Raw genomic sequence first — 17,873 nt, forward strand, 5'->3', positions numbered from 1 at the left:
CAATCTCTTTCAGAAGGTAGAAGCAGAAGGAATACTCCCTAACTCATTCTATGAGGCCAGTATTATTCTAACACCAAAACTAGACAAAGATATTATAAGAAAGGAAAATTACACACCACCATATCTTAAAAACATAAATGCAAAAATCCTCAACAAAATATTAGCAAACTGAATCCAATAATGCCCAAAAAGAATTACACACCACAACCAAGTCAGATTTATTCCACACATACAAGGTTGATCCAACATTTTAAAATCAATTAATGTATTCTGTCACATCAACAGCCTAAAGAAGAAAAACAACACAATCATACCAATAGATACAGAAAAGGCATTTTACAAAGTCCAGCATTTATTCATTATTTAAAACTCTCAACAAACTAGAAATCAAAAGGAACTTTCATTGAGTTCCAAAGACTGAGCCTAGGATAGGGGGGCAAGATGGCCAACTAGATGCAGCCAGGAGGAACACCTGCCCTTGAGGGAGTGAGACATTGGGAAGACTGCCACACTCTGAGTAGATCTTTAGAGGGAAGACATTGGGAGCTACCGCACTGGGGCAGGATGCTGATGATGCAAGAGGATGTGTATTTTGGATGGAAGGGGTATGTGGGAAAACTTTGTACTTTGAGCTCAATTTTGCTTTGAACCTCGCAGGTCTAACAAGTAAAATCTTTTAAAAGAAGGGGAAAGAGGGAAAAGGAAATGCAGTGTTTAGCCTTTTAGCCTCTGGAATTCAGGGACAGATACCAGGAGGCTGGAATAAATGTTGAGTGAGCCAAGATGCAGAAAATACTTACCCAGATAACTCCTAAACTCCCTGGAGACCTCAGATAAAATGTCATCTTCCTAGAGAAACTTCTCTGATCCCCAGACTAGTTGAGGACCTTCTGTTCAACATGCTGTTGTAGCACTTGGTTCTCCACTGCACTTACTACATGTATAGGTCAGGGTTCAGTCAGGGAAGCAGAAACATTATGAAGATTAAAGAATGAGAGATTTATTATGGGAAATAGACCTCCTGCAACTTTAAGAGGAGCTAGGGAAGCAAAAGTCTAAAAGAGAGAGTGAGACAACCAAAGAAGAGTCACTGGTAGTCCCAAAGCACTGGGTAGGTGGACAACTTGGATCTGCAGGGAAATCTGAGAAACTGTCTCCAATTGCCAGAGTAAGAGGCAAATGGGAGCTTCTGGAGAGGTCTACTAGAAGGGGTTATCCCAGTGCAGCTACCAGCTCTATGGTCCTGCAGCCAAACATCAGGTGGTGGGCCAGAGGTGTAGCTGGTCATCAAGACCAGTGGGCAGTAAGAAAACTGGACACAAAGCAGAGGAGAATGAGAACAATTGAAACCACTCCAGAAACCCAAGCACCAGTCCATCCAGAATTCTGGCTACAAGGAGTTGCAGAGAGTAAGGGTCACTGATTTATTTCTGCTCCTAAAAATCTTGGGCAAATTTACCTGTTGGCCCACTCTAATCTAGAACCCTACAGGAAAGAGAATTCTGGGAGACATAGTTCCCAGATTAACTGAATGGATCATGGAACAATCCAGCACACAACATTCTGTGACTGTGTGGGGGTTTCATCATCTGGCATACGTTTCTCTGTGTTGCCAGACTGAAATGCCATCAGGGAAGGGACTGTTTTTGTTTTGCTCACAGTTGCATTCCCACATAGTACCTAGATTATTGAGTAGGTCCTCAATAAATATTTGTTGGAGGAACAGTGATTTTTTTATTAGGATTTCAGCAATGACTTGGAAAAATTATTTTTTCATTATAAGAGGAATGCCTACAAAATGGAAAGTCTAATAAAGCATTCTGTTGGGGACGGCATAGTGGAAAAGGCAGTCTCACGTAGTTCAACCATTCTGTAGGGGAATTTGGCATCACCTAACAAAACTACGTATACACTTACCTTTTGAGCCAGTAATCCCACTTCTAGGAATCTGTCCAGAAGATATAACTGCAATATTATGAAAATATATATGTACAGGTCACCGACTAAAGCAATATTTGTAATTGTAAAACAGCAGAAAAACCCTACATGTCTATCCTGGGAGAATGGTTGGAAAAATTATAGTACATCCCAACAATGGAGGACTGTAAAAATGAAAGAGGGGCTTAGACCCCACTGAGACAGCCATCAGAAAAGACCTCTCCAAGTTGGGAGGAAAACATTAAACATATTTAGAAAAAAAAAAGATAAAAGATCTCCATCTGTTTACATGAAATGATTTCCCAAATCTACTGCTAGGTGAAAATAGCAAAGTACAAAATGATCTATGGTCTCGTATCCATCATATAAGAAAGAAGAGGCTAAAAGAAAATATATGCATATCTACACATTTATGCAAAAGAATTTCAGGAAGAACCAACCAAAAATGAATGCAGCTACTATGATAGACACACCCTAGAGGGACCTCCAGTGAGTTCACCCTTGAATAATCCTTCCTCCTTTAGTGCAGGAAGAACCTCTGAATTGCTTCTAACTAATGGAATATAGCAAAGGATGTGGGGTAATCAGTCACTTGATTATATTACATTATAGAAGACTCTGCCTTAGCGGATTGAATTGAGAAATTCTCCCGGTGGCCTTGAAGAAGGTAGGTGTCATGTTGTAACTGCCTATGCTGAGGACCTGTAGGAGTTGAGGCCATGGAGGAGCATGGGGGAGGACCACGTGGAGGGTTATGATCTTTACATAGGAACATGGCCCAAACAGCATCTTGTTTGCAGTCTTGTGAGATAACAAATCTATGTGGTTCTAAGCTGCTTGTTTTGTTTTAAATTTTAAGTTTCTGAAAACTTATTACACAGCAATAGATAACTAATAATGTAAATTGGTTTGTATGGTATGGTACTATAAAAGTGGAAACACATCCTTATACATTTGTCAAAATCCATGGAATATACAACACAAAGAGTCAACCCTAATGTAAACTGTGAACTTTGTTTGATAATATGTCAACATTGCTGCATTAATGGTAACAGAGGTACTGCACAGAGGTGCCATTAACAAAAGATAACTAAATCTGCAGGAGGAGAAGGGAATTAGGTGGAAAGAAGAAGAAAGTGGAAAGAGAATAGTAGAGACAAGTGAGAAGCAACACTCTTCTGAGTATTCCTTTTAGTATGACTTTCATCTTTTTTCACGAGGGTAAGTTTTGCATATCACCCCCTCAAAGTAATACATAATTAAAATCAACTAGGATGTGAATGGAACCTAAAATAGAATACAATCACAAAGAAATATTAACTATATGAAAAATAAATTTCATAATCACACTTAAGGGAGGCAGGAAAACAACTAAAAGACTGACCTAAATAACTTCAGAAAACAGTACTTTGATGGTATACCATAAGGCTAAAGATAAAAAGAAATGTACACAAACACTACCTGGTAGTTAGTAAATTTGTTTCTCACAGAGGTATGGGTTATCAGTTTTGAAACTTCTTTATTTGTACTACAATTGAAAAAATAAGTAAAAATATTATAAATTTAAAAATTCCTGTCAGATAAAAGAGTTATAAATTGAAAAAGAGAAGGTTTGGAATTGTGAACCCTGAATATCTGAGACAGGTCTCAGTTAATTTAGAAAGTTTATTTTGCCAAGACTGATGACACACACCTACGACACAACCTCAGGAGGCCCTGATGACATCAGGCCAAGGTAGTCAGAGCACAGTTTGGTTTTATACATTTTAGGGAGACATAAGACATCAATCAACACAGGTAAGATGAACACTGGTTTGGTCCAGAAGGGTGGGACAACTCAAAGAAACGGCGGGACTATTTGAAGTGGGGAGGGGGCTTCCAGGTCATAGGTAGATAAGAGACAGATGGCTGCATTCTTTTGAGTTTCAGATTAGCCTCTCTAAAGGAGACCTCTGTGGTGGTCTTGACCCCATGGCCCCACTGGGCATTGCCTTAGTGGAGGCTGTCTGCAGTGGCCCCACCCCTGTGGCAGTTCTCTTCCTGGGCCCTAAGGCTGTCTGGGACATCCTTTGGCAAGTAGAGATGCCATAAAACCTACAGAGTGCTCACAGAGGAGTCATTCTCTTTGTTTTCTCCTCATTCTTACATCATTTGTTTCCCACATTTTTTTTTCCTAAAAGGAGGAACTGAGCTGTGGCCTAGGGCTTTTGTGTGGTGGATCAATGTGTGCTTGCTTGTGGGCAGGACTCCACAGCGTGTCACCACTGAGTCATTTCCACCCTCTTACATGTCTCAGTTTCTCTCTCCAGAGGTCTAGGACCTCAGAGAGGGCTCAAAACGGTGGGCAATCAGCCCTTATATGAGTTTCCTGGATGAGCCTTATTCTTTCAAATTAATTGTTGTTGAGGATTTCCCTGCAGGGCTGCTGCAAATCACAGGGGGTTAAACCCCTAGACACTCCCACATGGCCCCTGGTCACTCAGGGGCACCTTTTGGCTGGGAGAAGCAAAATGACCTTTCTCTTCAGAGCTGAGAAAACTCAGTCTCTCATTTACCTATGAAAACAACAGTTCCTCACACAAATGCACACAGACAAGCTCAATCAAGATTAATTTTGAGAGAAAAAGTAAATAGAGAAGACCCTTTAGAATGCATATCCAAACTAGAATTAGGATCCTTAAACAACAACTTCCTAGGAGAAAATAAGAAACAACAGCCAAGACCACGTTCTGTAAACTGTACTCAGCCACCCCTACTTTGTAGCTCCCGTTTGCCATAACACATGCCAAGGTCAAATCCTCTCACAGTACAAGGTAATCTCTGGTACCCCAAAGAGGTCAGGTCATTCAATACAGGTCATTCAATACAGGAAAACAGAGCTTTATACCTAAGAAGAATCTGCCCATGACTATCAAAATTCCACAAAGAAAGAAGAACATCCCAAAAGAGGTGATTGGTGCCTTTGTTCTGAATTATTTAAAGGGGTTCAAGTCATTAAAAGCCTTTTCTAGATTTTTGGTGCTGCAGATGGCAAGAGAGGGAAGGAGATATAGGGTGGAAAAAAAGTAAAAGAACATTTTTTTAACACAGGAAGTAAACACAGAAACCAAGCACATGGTTTTGGGTTTTCTTGTTTGTTTGTTTTTTCCTCTTTTGCAGTTGCAAGGAATTTTAACCAAATTAGAGAGGCTTTGTTACCCATAATTTGGAATTCTCACTTGGATTTAACCAAGTCAGGTAGAGTTGGTCAAATCTGATTGGCAAAAGACCGGAAGAAACAACAACAACAAAAAACTAACAATATGATCGCTGAGCACTCTAATGGTAAAAAGAAATTAAGACAAGCTGGTTGTTAGACTTTAGACAAGACAAAACCCAAATTCAGCTACTTACCTAGGGATGGGTCTCAGGCTGAAGACTGTCCTCTACCATTCTAGAAGCAGGAAGAAACTCAAACTCATCCTCCCTGCTGGGAGTGAGCTCAAATTCCATAAAGGAGTTACCTGTCTTCCAACATCATGGAAACAGGAAATCTTGCTTTCCTTGTTGGAAGCAAGTAAAACTCAAAAAAAGGAGATGGGGTGGGTGGAGTTGTACATAAAATAAACTTTAGATCTTGAGCAAATTTTGGGAGGTCAGAGATTCTCTGTGTCACACGCATCTGTGTGAAGAGACCATCAGGCAGGCTTTGTGTGAGCAATAAAGCTGTTTATTTCACCTGGGTGCAGCCTGCACATGGACACGCATGACATTTGGTGCTGAGATTTGGATAGGGGAGCCTCCATTGGGAGATCAATCCCCTGTCCTCCTGCTGTTTGCTCCATGAGAAAGATGCACCTATGACCTCGGGTCCTCAGACCAACCAGCCCAAGGAACATCTTACCAATTTTAAATCGGGTAAGCAGCCTCTTTTTACTCTCTTCTCCAACCTCTCTCACTATCCCTCAACCTCTTTCTCCTTTCAATTTTGGTGCCACCCTTCAATCTCTCCCTTTTCTTAATTTCAGTTCCTTTCCTTTCCTGGTAGAGACAGAGGAGACATGTTTTATCCATGAACCCAAAACTCCAGTGCCAGTCATGGACTTGGGAAGACAGTCTTCCCTTGGTGTTTAATCACTGTAGAGATGCCTGCCTGATTATTCACCCACATTTCAGAGGGAACACTTCCAAATTCATTTTATGAGGCCATCATTACCATAGTAGCAAAGCCAGACAAAGGCACTACAAGCAAAGGAAATTATATACAAATACCCCTGATGAGCATAGAAGCAAAAATCCTCAAAAAATACTACTAAACCAAATTCAGTAGCACATTAAAGAGATTGTTTACCATGATCAAGTGGGATTTACACCAGGGATACAATGATACTTTAACATACACAAATCTATAAATTTGATACACCACATAAACAAAATGAAGGAGAAAACCCATATGATCATCACAAGAAATACAGAAAGAGCATTTGACAAAATTTAACACCCTTTCATGAAAATACTCTCCACAAATTCGCTATAGAGGGAATGTACTTCAGCACAAAAAAGGTCATATGTGACAAACCCACAGCTAGCATCATACTCAACAGTGAAAAGTTGCAAACTTTCCCCCTAAGATCAGGAACAAGACAAGGTGCTCACTCTTGCCTCTGGAAGTTCTAGCCAGAACAATTAGGCAAGAGAAGAAAATAAAAGGTGACCAAATTGGAAAAGAAGTTAAATTGTCTCTGTTTGTAGATAACATAATCTTATATATAAAACACTCTAAAGACTCCACTAAAAAAACCTGTTATAACTAATAAAGGAATTCAGTAAAATTGCAGGATGTAAAATCAACCTAAATGTTCTGTGCTTCCAGAGGTTGATGAATAAATAAATAAATTTAACATACATAAAGTACCATTTCCATACATTAATAATAAAGTACCCTAAATATGAAAATCCAGAAAATAATCTCCTTTTCAAATAGCTATTGCAAAATAAAATACTTGGGAATAAATTTAACCAAGGAAGTGAAAGTCCAGTGCACTAAAAATTATAAAACGTTGATGAAAGAAATTGAAGAGGACACAAGTAAATGAAAAAATATCCTATGTTCAAGGATTGAAAGAATTAATATTGTTAAAATGTTCATACTACCCAAAGTGATCTACAGATTCAATGCAATCCCTATGAAAACTCCAGTGGCATTTTTCACAGAAATAAAACAAAAGAGACCCTAAAATTCCTATGGAACCACAAGAGACCCCAAATACCCAAGTACTCTTGGGCAAAAAGAACAAAACTGGAGTCATCATACCACCAGACTTTAAAATATACTACAAAGCTATAGTAATCGAAACAGCATGGCATTGGCATAAAAAACAGACACATCAACGGAACAGAACAGAGAGCCCAGAAATAAGTCCATGCATTTATGATCAATTGATTTGTGACAAAAGTGCCAAGAACACTGCTGTGGTTTGAATATTTGTGTCCTCTTCAACATTCAAGTTGCAACTTAATCCCCAATGCAATAGTATTAAGAGGTGGGGCCTTTAGGGGTTGATTAGGTCATGAGTGTTTCTCCCTCATGAATGGGATTAAGATCCTTATATAAGAGGTTTCAGCATTCAGCCCTTTTTGCCTTTCTGTCCCTTCTGCCACGTGAGGACACAGCATCTTTCCCCTCAAGGACACATCAAAAAGGTGCCATCTTAGAAGCAAAGACCAGGCTTTCACCAAACACTGAACCTGCCAGAGACTTAAGATTTTCTCAGCCTCTGGAACTCTGAGAAATAAATTTTTGTTGTTTATAAGTTACCCAGTTTGTGGCGTTTTGTTATAGCAACACAAATGGACTAAGACAGAAATTAGAACCGAGAAGTGACATGTTGCTCTAACAAATACCTAAAAATGTAGAGGTGGCTTTGAAATGAGGTACTGGGTAGAGGCTGGGATAGTTTTTAAGTGTATGCTACAAAAAGCCTGAATTGCTTTAAAGAGAATGTTAATAACAATTCTGCTGAAGGCTCCAAAGAAGAGAGCTATAGAGACAGCCTCAGTCTTCTTAGAGATTAGATGGTCATAATCAAAATGCTGGTAGAAATATGAATAGTAAAGAACATTCTGATAAAGTCTTAGATGAAAATGAGGAATGTCTTATTGGAAACTGGAAGAAAAACCATCCTTGTAAGAGCAGAATTTGCAAGCAATGAAGGAGGATTTTGGTGGAAGAAATATCTACATGAAGTATTGAAGGAGCAGCTTGACTTCTTTTGATTGTTGATAGCAAGATGTGAGAGGAGAGAAACAAATTAAAGACAGAATTTATAATCAAAAGGGAAGCATAACTTAAAGATTTGGAAAATTCTCAGCCTTCCTGTAAAGAATAAAAAGTCGTGTTTGGGAGAAAATATTGAAAGTGTGGCCAAGTGAACATTTGAAAGAGATTAGTATGGATAGAAGAAAGTTAGATGCTATTTATCAAGACAATGAAAAAATGACCCTGAAGACATTTTGCAGATCTTCAGGGCTGCCACTCAAGGCCTGAGTGCCAGGGCTTTGGAGGCAGAATGGTTTCAAGGGAGGGGCCCAGGGTGCCCATAGGACCATGGAGCTCACTTCCCTGTGGCACCTCATGTCTCTGCTCCCTGCAGATTGGCTTAGATTTCTCAGCCACCCCACCTTTGGCTCAAATGGGCCAAACTGTGGCTCAGGCCACCCCTCTGGATGCCAGGGGGGTAACCCTTGGCAGCCTGCACATGGTGCTAATTCTGACAGTGTGCACAGTGCAAGAGGTGTAGAAGCATGGAAGGATACTCTATCTAGAATTCAAAGGATGTCCCAGACAGCCTTAGGGCCCAGGCAGAGAACTGCCACAGGGGTGGGGCCACTGCAGACAGCCTCCACTAAGGCAATGCCCAGTGGGGCCATGGGGTCAAGACCACCACAGAGGGACTCCACAAGGATGTCTGGTGGAACCATACAGTGGGGTCACCCCGAAGACCCCAAAACTGTAGAGCCACCAACGTGCAACTGCAGTCAAGTAGAGTCTCAGGCACTAGACTCCAACCCATGGAAGCTGTAACGTAGGCTGCACCAGGCAAAGTCATGGGGCTCAGTCCCCCAGAGCCTTGGGAACACAACCCCTGCCCCAGTGTGTCTGGAAGGCAGGACATGGTGTCAAAGATTATTCTCAAGCCTCAAGATTTAATTTTTTTGTCTTGTTGGGTTTGGGACTGACTTGGGATCAGTTACCTTTTTCATCTTTCCTATTTCTTCTTTTTGAAATGAGAATTCCTGTCCCACCACTGTATTTTGGAAGCACACAACTTATTTGATTTCACATCTAAAGAGGCTCACATCTAGATATTATCTAAATCAAGGAGGAGAATTTGCAATTATCTTCCTTGGCTTAGATGATATTTAGATAAGATTTCTGACTAGTCTCTAAAGTTGATGCCAGAATGAGTTAGGATTTTTTGGTTTACTAGGGTGGAATAAATGTATTTTGTATATAAGAAAGCTATGAACTTTTGGCAGGCAGAGGCAGAGCAATATAGTTTGAGTGTTTGTGTCCTCTTGAAAATTCATGTTGAAATGTAATCCCCAATGCAAAACTATTAAGAGGTGGGGACTTTAGGCAGTGATTAGGTCATGAGGGCTCCTCCTTCATGAATGGGATTAAAGCCCTTATAAAAGAGACTTCATATAGCATTTGGCTTTTTTTGCCCTTCTGACCCTCACCATGTGAAGACACAGCACCCATTCCCCACCACCCCCCGGAGGACAGAGCAGTGAGGCACCATCTTGGTAGCAGAGACCAGGCTCTCAGCAGACACTGAACCTGTAGGCACCTTGATCTTGAACTTAGCATTCGTAAGTGAGAAATAAATTTCTGTTGTTTATAAATTACCTGGTTGCTGGTATTTTATTGTAGCAGCACAAATGGACTAAGACAAATGCACAATGGGGAAAAAACAATGTCTTCATAAATGATGTTGGGACTAGATATCCACATGCAGAAAAATCAAATTAGACCCTTATCTCACACAATATACAAAAATCAACTCAAAATGGATTGAAGTCTTAAATGTAAGACCTGAAAAATTTAAAACTACTAGAAGAAAACATAGTGGGAAAGCTCCATGACACTGGTGGCCAACAATTTTTTAGATATGAACCCAAAAGCACAGACAACAAAACCAAACGTAGTAGACAAATAGGATTCCATCAAAGAAAGAAGCTTCTGCACAGCCAAGGAAACGACATGAATGAGCTTCATCATTATTATATTGAACGGAAGAAGCCAAACATAAAAGAGTACACACAATACATGATTCCATTTATGGGAAGTTCTAAAGTAGGCTAAGGTGAAAATGATTAGATCAGTGCTTTTCCCAATGTATAACTGTGTCCCTCCAAAATTCCTATGTTGATGTCCTAACCCCAGTACCTCAGAATGTGACTGTGTTTAGAAATAGTGCTTTTAAAGGGGCCATTAAGTTAAAATAAGGTTATGAGGGTGGGCCCTAATCCAATATGACTGGTGTTTTCATAGGAAGAGGAGATTAGGACACAGACATATACAGAGGGATGACCATGTGAGGACAGACGGCAAAGACAGACATGTGCAGGCCGAGAGAGAGGCCTCAGAAGAAATATCCTACCAATGTCTTGCTCTCAGACCGGACATCTAGGCTCTTTCTATTTTCCACAGTGAATAAATTTCTTTCTTCCTTTTTATTTTTTTATTTTTATTCTTTTGAGATGGAGTCTCACTCTGTTGCCAGGCTGGAGTTCTGTGGCGTGATCTCGGCTCACTACAACCTCTGCCTCCTGGGTTCAAGCAATTCTCCTGCTTCAGCCTCCCGGGCAGCTGGGACTGCAGGCGTGCACCACCACGCCCAGCTAATTTTTGTGATTTTAATAGAGACAAGGTTTCACCATGTTGGCCAGGATGGTCTCAATCTCTTGGCCTCGTGATCCCCCCACGTCAGCCTCCCAAAGTCCTAGGATTACAGGCACGAGCCATCGTGCCTGGCCCACAGTGAAAAAATTTCTGTTACGACCCCCAGTCTGTGGTATTTTTTTGTTTTGTTTCTTTTGTTGTTGTTTTTGGTTTTGTTTTGTTTTTGAGATGGAGTCTCACTCTGTCACCCAGGCTGGAGTACAGTGGCTCGATCTCGGCTCACTGCAACCCCTGCCTCCTGGGTTCAAGCGATTCTCTTGCCCCAGCCTCCTGAGTACCACCATGCCTAATTTTTGTATTTTTAGTAGACCATGTTGGTCAGGCTGGTCTCGAACTCCTGACCTCATGATCCACCTGCCTTGGCCTCCCAAAGTTCTGGGATTACATGCATGAGCCACCACACCCAGCCTTTGTGGTACTTGTCTATGGCAGCCTGTAGTAAATTCTCATAATTTTATGTTTCCTTGGCATCCATTTTAATATAAGCTGAACTTTCTCATACCAGTAGCAGGGTGCAGTCACCGTTGACAGTTTCTGGTTCTATACTTCATCCCAGTTCCTCCATGGTCAGTCCAGATATCTGCCTTAAACCTCTGCCTCTGGTCACCACCTCCCCAACATCCTTATGGGACACCTAGGTACAACATACTTGGCTCACTCCTCTTGTTCCCTACACCCTTCAAGAACTGCTCAGATATGCCACAGGGACCACCTCTCAGCCACAGCATGACCCCATGGAACTTGGCCTATTCCATGTGCTTTGTTGTGCTGCCTCCTTTGTGTCTCACCTGACCAACACACCTGAACCTAACTGCTTTCCTGGTCAGGCTATATTTATAGCCACCAACAAGAGAGGTGGCTCAACAGGTTCACATCTAAATATCATCATCTAAATGTCATCAAAATCAAGGAGGAGAATTTGCAATTATCCTCCCTGGTTTAGATGATAGTTAGATGAGATTTCAACTTAGACTCTAAAGTTGATGCTGGAATGAGTTAAGACTTTTGGGATTACTACGGTGGAATAAATGTATTTTGTATATGAGAAAGATATAAACTGTGGGCAAGCAGAGGCAGAGTGCTATAGTTTGAATATTTGTGTCTCCTTGAAAATTCATGTTGAAACTTAATCCCCAATGCAAAGGTATTAAGAGGTGAGGACCTCAAGACCAAATTATGAAGAATTGGTATTTACAAAACACAGCCCAAGCAAGCTAATGTATCCACAGAAAGGAATTGACTGGGAAGGGACACAAAGAAACTTTCTGTCTAATGTTCTACATCGTGATCACATGAGGATTACCTGGGTGTATCCCTTTGGCAAACTTGCTATATATCAGTAATTTGTTCTTCTTTATTGCTGAGTAGGTTTCTATAGCATGCACATGCCACAATTTGTTTATGCATTCTCCTGATAATGGACATTTTTGCTATTTCCAGTACTGGGATACTTTGAATAAAATTGTCATGAGCATTCTTTTATAAGTATCTGTGTGAAAATTAAGTTTTCATTTCTCTTAAATAAATACCTAGGACTGGAAATGTTTGCTCAACAGATAAGGTTATGTTTAATGTTACAAAGCAGGTCAAATTTCTTTCCAAAGTGCTTGTCCTATTTTACATTCCCACCAGCAAGGTGTGAGAGTTCTGGTTGCTCTACCTTCTATGCTTAACCTTTTAATGCTCAACGACCCATCCAACAGAAAAAAAAAAAAGTCTCAGTGTCCTCAAGTCCAACCAATCCAGAGTAACCCTTCCTGTGACAACCTTGGACAGCACCAATCAGCTCTCCCCTCAAATTAGAACCTGTTCAAGGAGTGTGCTTAGTGGACAGCCCCAAGCCCATGTTCCTTTGGGATCTGCCACAGTATTCATGACAAAGCCATGTTCTCCAGTGCTGTTCCCATGATGGTGATGACAGGGGGCTAGAGCCAGGCAATTGTTTCCCAGTGCAGGACTCCTCTAATGGCATAGTTCACCTGAGAACTCCTCATCAGATTGCTGAGACATTCTCAGAGCTGTGCCACAGTTTGAGCTTCTTCCTAGCCAATGTTCCTTCCTTTTCTCTCTTCTTTTGAGGTAGGAGGTGGGACTTGACTCCAGAGATGGGGCTTGGACACCAGACCAAACTGAGAACTAAGGGTAGAAGTGATACAGAACTTCTGAGCTCCCAGCTAAACCCTGCCCTCAAGCTTGGAACCTTGGCCCTAAGTGAAAACAGCTGACCCTTCAGGGTTGGGCTAAGTGTCCACTGTTTTCACTTAGGGCCAAGGTTCCAAGTTTGAGGGTGGGGTTTAGCTGGGAGCCCAGCCATTCTGTATGAGAAACAGCTTCCCATAAGACACATCCACCAGTGTGCTGTGTCAGTTTACCATTGCCATGGCAATACCTGGAAGTTATCGCTCCTTTCCATGGCAACCTGATGACCCAGAAGTTATCAACATTTTCCCAGATATTGCTGCATAATCCATCCCTTAATTTACATGTGGTTAAAAGTGGGTGTAACTATGACTACAGAACTGCCTCTGAGCTGCTACTCTGGGCGCACTGCCTATGGAGTAGCCCTGATCTTCAACAAGCAGTACCTCTGCTGCTGCTGCATACTGTTGCTTGAATAAAAGTTGCTAACACCACCAACTCAGCCTTGAATTCTTTCCTGGGTGAAGCCAAGAACCCTCCCAGGCTAAGCCCCAATTTTGGGGTTCACCTGCCCTGCATCACCTTACTCTCTCCCTACTCCTTTCTCAATTGCCTCCATTAGCTTTCATGGCTGTTTTGCCCTATACATGTCTCACATTTCCAACTACATCTTGGCATCTGCCTCCAGAGGATCAGAACTCATACATCATCTCTCAGGGGAAAAACAAGTAGAGGAGTGGAGAAAACAAGGAAAGTCTTAAATCTTCCCTACCTAAGAAGCCTACAGATCTCTACTTCTCATCCTTCTTTTAGTTAACCAAAAAAATAAAACACCTAAATAAATAGCTACTCAAGATTGAGATAACTGCCAAGAAGGAAATAAATAGGATTATGTGGAAAAGAGTAAAGAGATGAGGGAAGAAGCTACTTGTTGTAAAAGACATATATGATAAAGAACTATTCTCCAAAATATACAAAGAATTCTTAAAATTCAATAATGAAAAAAAGAACAGGAGATCTGGCAAGATGGCCAAATAGGAATAGCTCTGCTCTTCAGCTCCCAGTGAGACCAACACAGAAGATGGGTGATTTCTGCATTTCCTTTTTTTTTTTTTTTTTTAGTTATACTTTAAGTTCTAGGGTACATGTGCCCATCCTGCAGGTTTGTTACATAAGTATACATGTGCCATGTTGGTTTGCTGCACCCATTAACTCATCATTTACATTAGGTATTTCTCCTAATGCTATCCCTCCCCCTGCCCCCCAACCCATGACAGGCCCCCATGTGTGATGTTCCCCACCCTGTGTCCAAGTGTTCTCATTGTTCAATTCCCACCTATGAGTGAGAACATGCGGTGTTTGTTTTTCTGTCCTTGTGATAGTTTGCTCAGAATGATGGTTTCCAGCTTCATTCATGTCCCTGCAAAGGACATGAACTCATCTTTTTTTATGGCTTCATAGTATTCCATGGTGTACATGTGCCACATTTTCTCAATCCAGTCTATCATTGATGGACATTTGGGTTGGTTTCAAGTTTTTGCTATTGTGAATAGTGCTGCAATAAACATACGTGTGCATGTGTCTTTATAATAGCATGATTTATAATCCTTTGGGTATATACCTAGTAATAGGATTGCTGGGTCAAATGGTATTTCTAGTTCTACATCCTTGAGGAATCACCACACTGTCTTCCACAATGGTTTAACTAGTTTACACTGCCACCAACAGTGTAAAACATTCCTATTTCTCCACATCCTCTCCAGCATCTGTTGCTTCCTTTTTTTTTGTTTTTGAGATGTGTGGTGTTATTTCTGAGGCCTCTGTTCTGTTCCATTGGTCTATCTCTCTGTTTTTGTACCAGTACCATGCTGTTTTGGTTACTGTAGCCTGTAGTATAGTTTGAAGTCAGGTAGCCTGATGCCTCCAGCTTTGTTCTTTTTGCTTAGGATTGTCTTGGCAATGCAGGCTCTTTTTTGATTCCATATGAACTTTAAAGTATTTTTTTCCAATTCTGTGAAGAAAGTCATTGGTAGCTTGATGGGGATGGCATTGAATCTATAAATTACCTTGGGCATTATGGCCATTTTCATGATATTGATTATTCCTAGCCATGAGCATGGAATGTTCTTCCATTTATTTGTGTCCTCTTTTATTTTGTTGAGCAGTGGTTTGTAGTTCTCCTTGAAGAGGTCCTTCACATCCCTTGTAAGTTGGATTCCTAGGTATTTTATTCTCCTTGTAGCAGTTGTGAATAGGAGTTCACTCACGATTTGGCTATTTGTCTATTATTTGTGTATAGGAATGCTTCTGATTTTTGCACATTGATTTTGTATCCTGAGACTTTGCTGAAGTTGTTTATCAGCTTAAGGAGATTTGGGGCTGAGATGATGCTGTTTTCTAAATATACAGTAATGTCATCTGCAAACAGGGACAATTTGACTTCCTATTTTCCTAATTGAATACCCTTTATTTCTTTCTCTTGCCTGATTGCCCTGGCCAGAACGTCCAACACTATGTTGAATAGGAGTGGTGAGAGAGGACATCCCTAACTCATGCCAGTTTTCAAAGGGAATGCTTCCAGTTTTTGCCCATTCAGTATGATATTGGGTGTGAGTTTGTCATAAATAGCTCTTATTATTTTGAGATACATGCCATCAATACCTAGTTTATTGAGAGCTTTTAGCATGAAGGGCTGTTAAATTTTGTCAAAGGCCTTTTCTGCACCTATTGACATAATCATGTGGTTTCTGTCGTTGGTTCTGTTTATGTGATGGATTACGTTTATTGATTTGTGTATGTTGAACCAGCCTTGCATCCCAGGCATGAAGCCAACTTGATTATGGTGGATAAGCTTTTAGATGTGCTGCTGGATTTGTTTGCCAGTATTTTATTGAGGATTTTTGCATCAATGTTCATCAGGGATATTGGTCTAAAATTCTCTTTTTTTGTTGTGTCTCTGCCAGGCTTTGGTATCAGGATGATGCTGGCTTCATAAAATGCATTAGGGAGGATTGCCTCTTTTTCTATTGATTGGAATTGCTTCAGAAGGAATGGTACCAGCTCCTCTTTGTACCTCTGGTAGAATTTGGCTGTGAATCCGTCTGGCCCTGGACTTTTTTTGGTTGGTAGCTATTCACCACTGCCCCAATTTCAGAGCCTGTTATTGGTCTATTCAGAGATTCAACTTCCTCCTGGTTTAGTCTTGGGAGGGTGTATGTGTCCAAGAATTTATCCATTTCTTCTAGATTTTCTAGTTTATTTGCATAGAGGTGCTTATAGTATTTTCTGATGGTAGTTTGTATTTCTGTGGGATTGGTGGTGATATCCCTTTTTCATTTTTTATTGCATCTATTTGATTCTCCTCTCTTTTCTTCTTTATTATTCTTGCTAGTGGGCTATCAATTTTGTTGATCTTTTCAAAAAACCAGCTCCTGGATTCCTTGGTTTTTTAAAGGGATTTTGTGTCTCTATCTCCTTCAGTTCTGCTCTGATCTTAGTTATTTCTTGCCTTTTGCTTGCTAGCTTTTGAATTTGTTTGCTATTGCTTCTGTAGTTCTTTTAATTGTGATGTTAGGGTGTCAATTTTAGATCTTTCCTGCTTTCTTTTGTGGGCATTTAGTGCTTAAATTTCCCTCTCCACACTGCTTTAAATGTGTCACAGAGATTCTGGTACATTGTGTCTTTGTTCTCATTGCTTTCAAAGAACATCTTTATTTCTGCCTTCATTTCATTATTTACCCAGTAGTCATTAGGAGCAGGTTGTTCAGTTTCCATGTAGTTGTGCAGTTTTTAGTGAATTTCTTAATCCTGAGTTCTAATTTGATTGCACTGTGGTCTGAGAGACGGTTGTTATTTCTGTTCTTTTACATTTGCTAAGGAGTGCTTTACTTCCAACTATGTGGTCAATTTTGGGATAAGTGTGATGTGATGCTGAGAAGAATGTATATTCTGTTGATTTGGGATGGAGAGTTCTGTAGCTGTCTATTAGGTCTGCTTGGTGCAGAGCTGAGTTCAAGTCCTGGATATTCTTGTTAACCTTCTGTCTCATTGATCTATCTTATATTGACTGTGGGGTGTTAAAGTCTCCCATTATTATTGTGTAGGAGTCTAAGTCTCTTTGTAGGTCTCTAAGAACTTGCTCTATGAATCTGGGTGCTCCTATATTGGGTGCATATATATTTAGGATAGTTGGCTCTTCTTGTTGAATTGATCCATTGACCATTATGTAATGGCCTTCTTTGTCTCTTTTGATTTTTGTTGGCTCAAAGTCTGTTTTATCAGGGACTAGGACTGCAATCCCTGCTTTTTTTGCTTTCCATTTGCTTGGTAGGTCTTCCTCCTTCATTTTGAGCCTATGTGTGTCTCTGCACGTGAGTTGGGTCTCCTGAATACAGCACACTGATGGGTCTTCACTGTTTATCCAATTTGCCAGTCTGTGTCTTTTAATTGGGGCATTTAGCCCATTTACATTTAAGGTTAATATCGTTATGTGTGAATTTGATCCTGTCATCATGACGTTAGCTGGTTATTTTGCCCATTAGTTGATGCAGTTTCTTCCTAGCATTGATGGTCCTTACAATTTGGCATGTTTTTGCAGTGGCTGGTACCGGTTGTTCCTTTCCATGTTTAGTGCTTCCTTCAGGAGCTCTTGTAAGGCAGGCCTGGTGGTGACAAAATCTCTCAGCATTTGCTTGTCTGTAAAGGATTTTATTTCTCCTTCACTTATGAAACTTAGTTTGGCTGGATATCAAATCTGGGTTGAAAATTCTTTTCTTTAAGAATGTTGAATATTAGCCCCCACTCTCTCCTGGCTTGTAGAGTTTCTGCCGAGAGATCCACTATTAGTCTG

The 17,873-nt window shown here is 40.6% G+C and overlaps 1 protein-coding gene across 1 annotated transcript in view; it reads right to left on the bottom strand.

Annotated features, from left to right (window-relative positions):
• OTUD3 (OTU deubiquitinase 3) overlaps positions 1–17,873 on the bottom strand; it is a 139,712-nt gene that overhangs the window by 27,080 nt on the left and 94,759 nt on the right. The window lies entirely within an intron of this gene.

The sequence above is a fragment of the Symphalangus syndactylus genome, chromosome 22 (assembly GCF_028878055.3).
Source record: "Symphalangus syndactylus isolate Jambi chromosome 22, NHGRI_mSymSyn1-v2.1_pri, whole genome shotgun sequence".
NCBI classification, from domain to species: Eukaryota; Metazoa; Chordata; class Mammalia; order Primates; family Hylobatidae; genus Symphalangus; species Symphalangus syndactylus.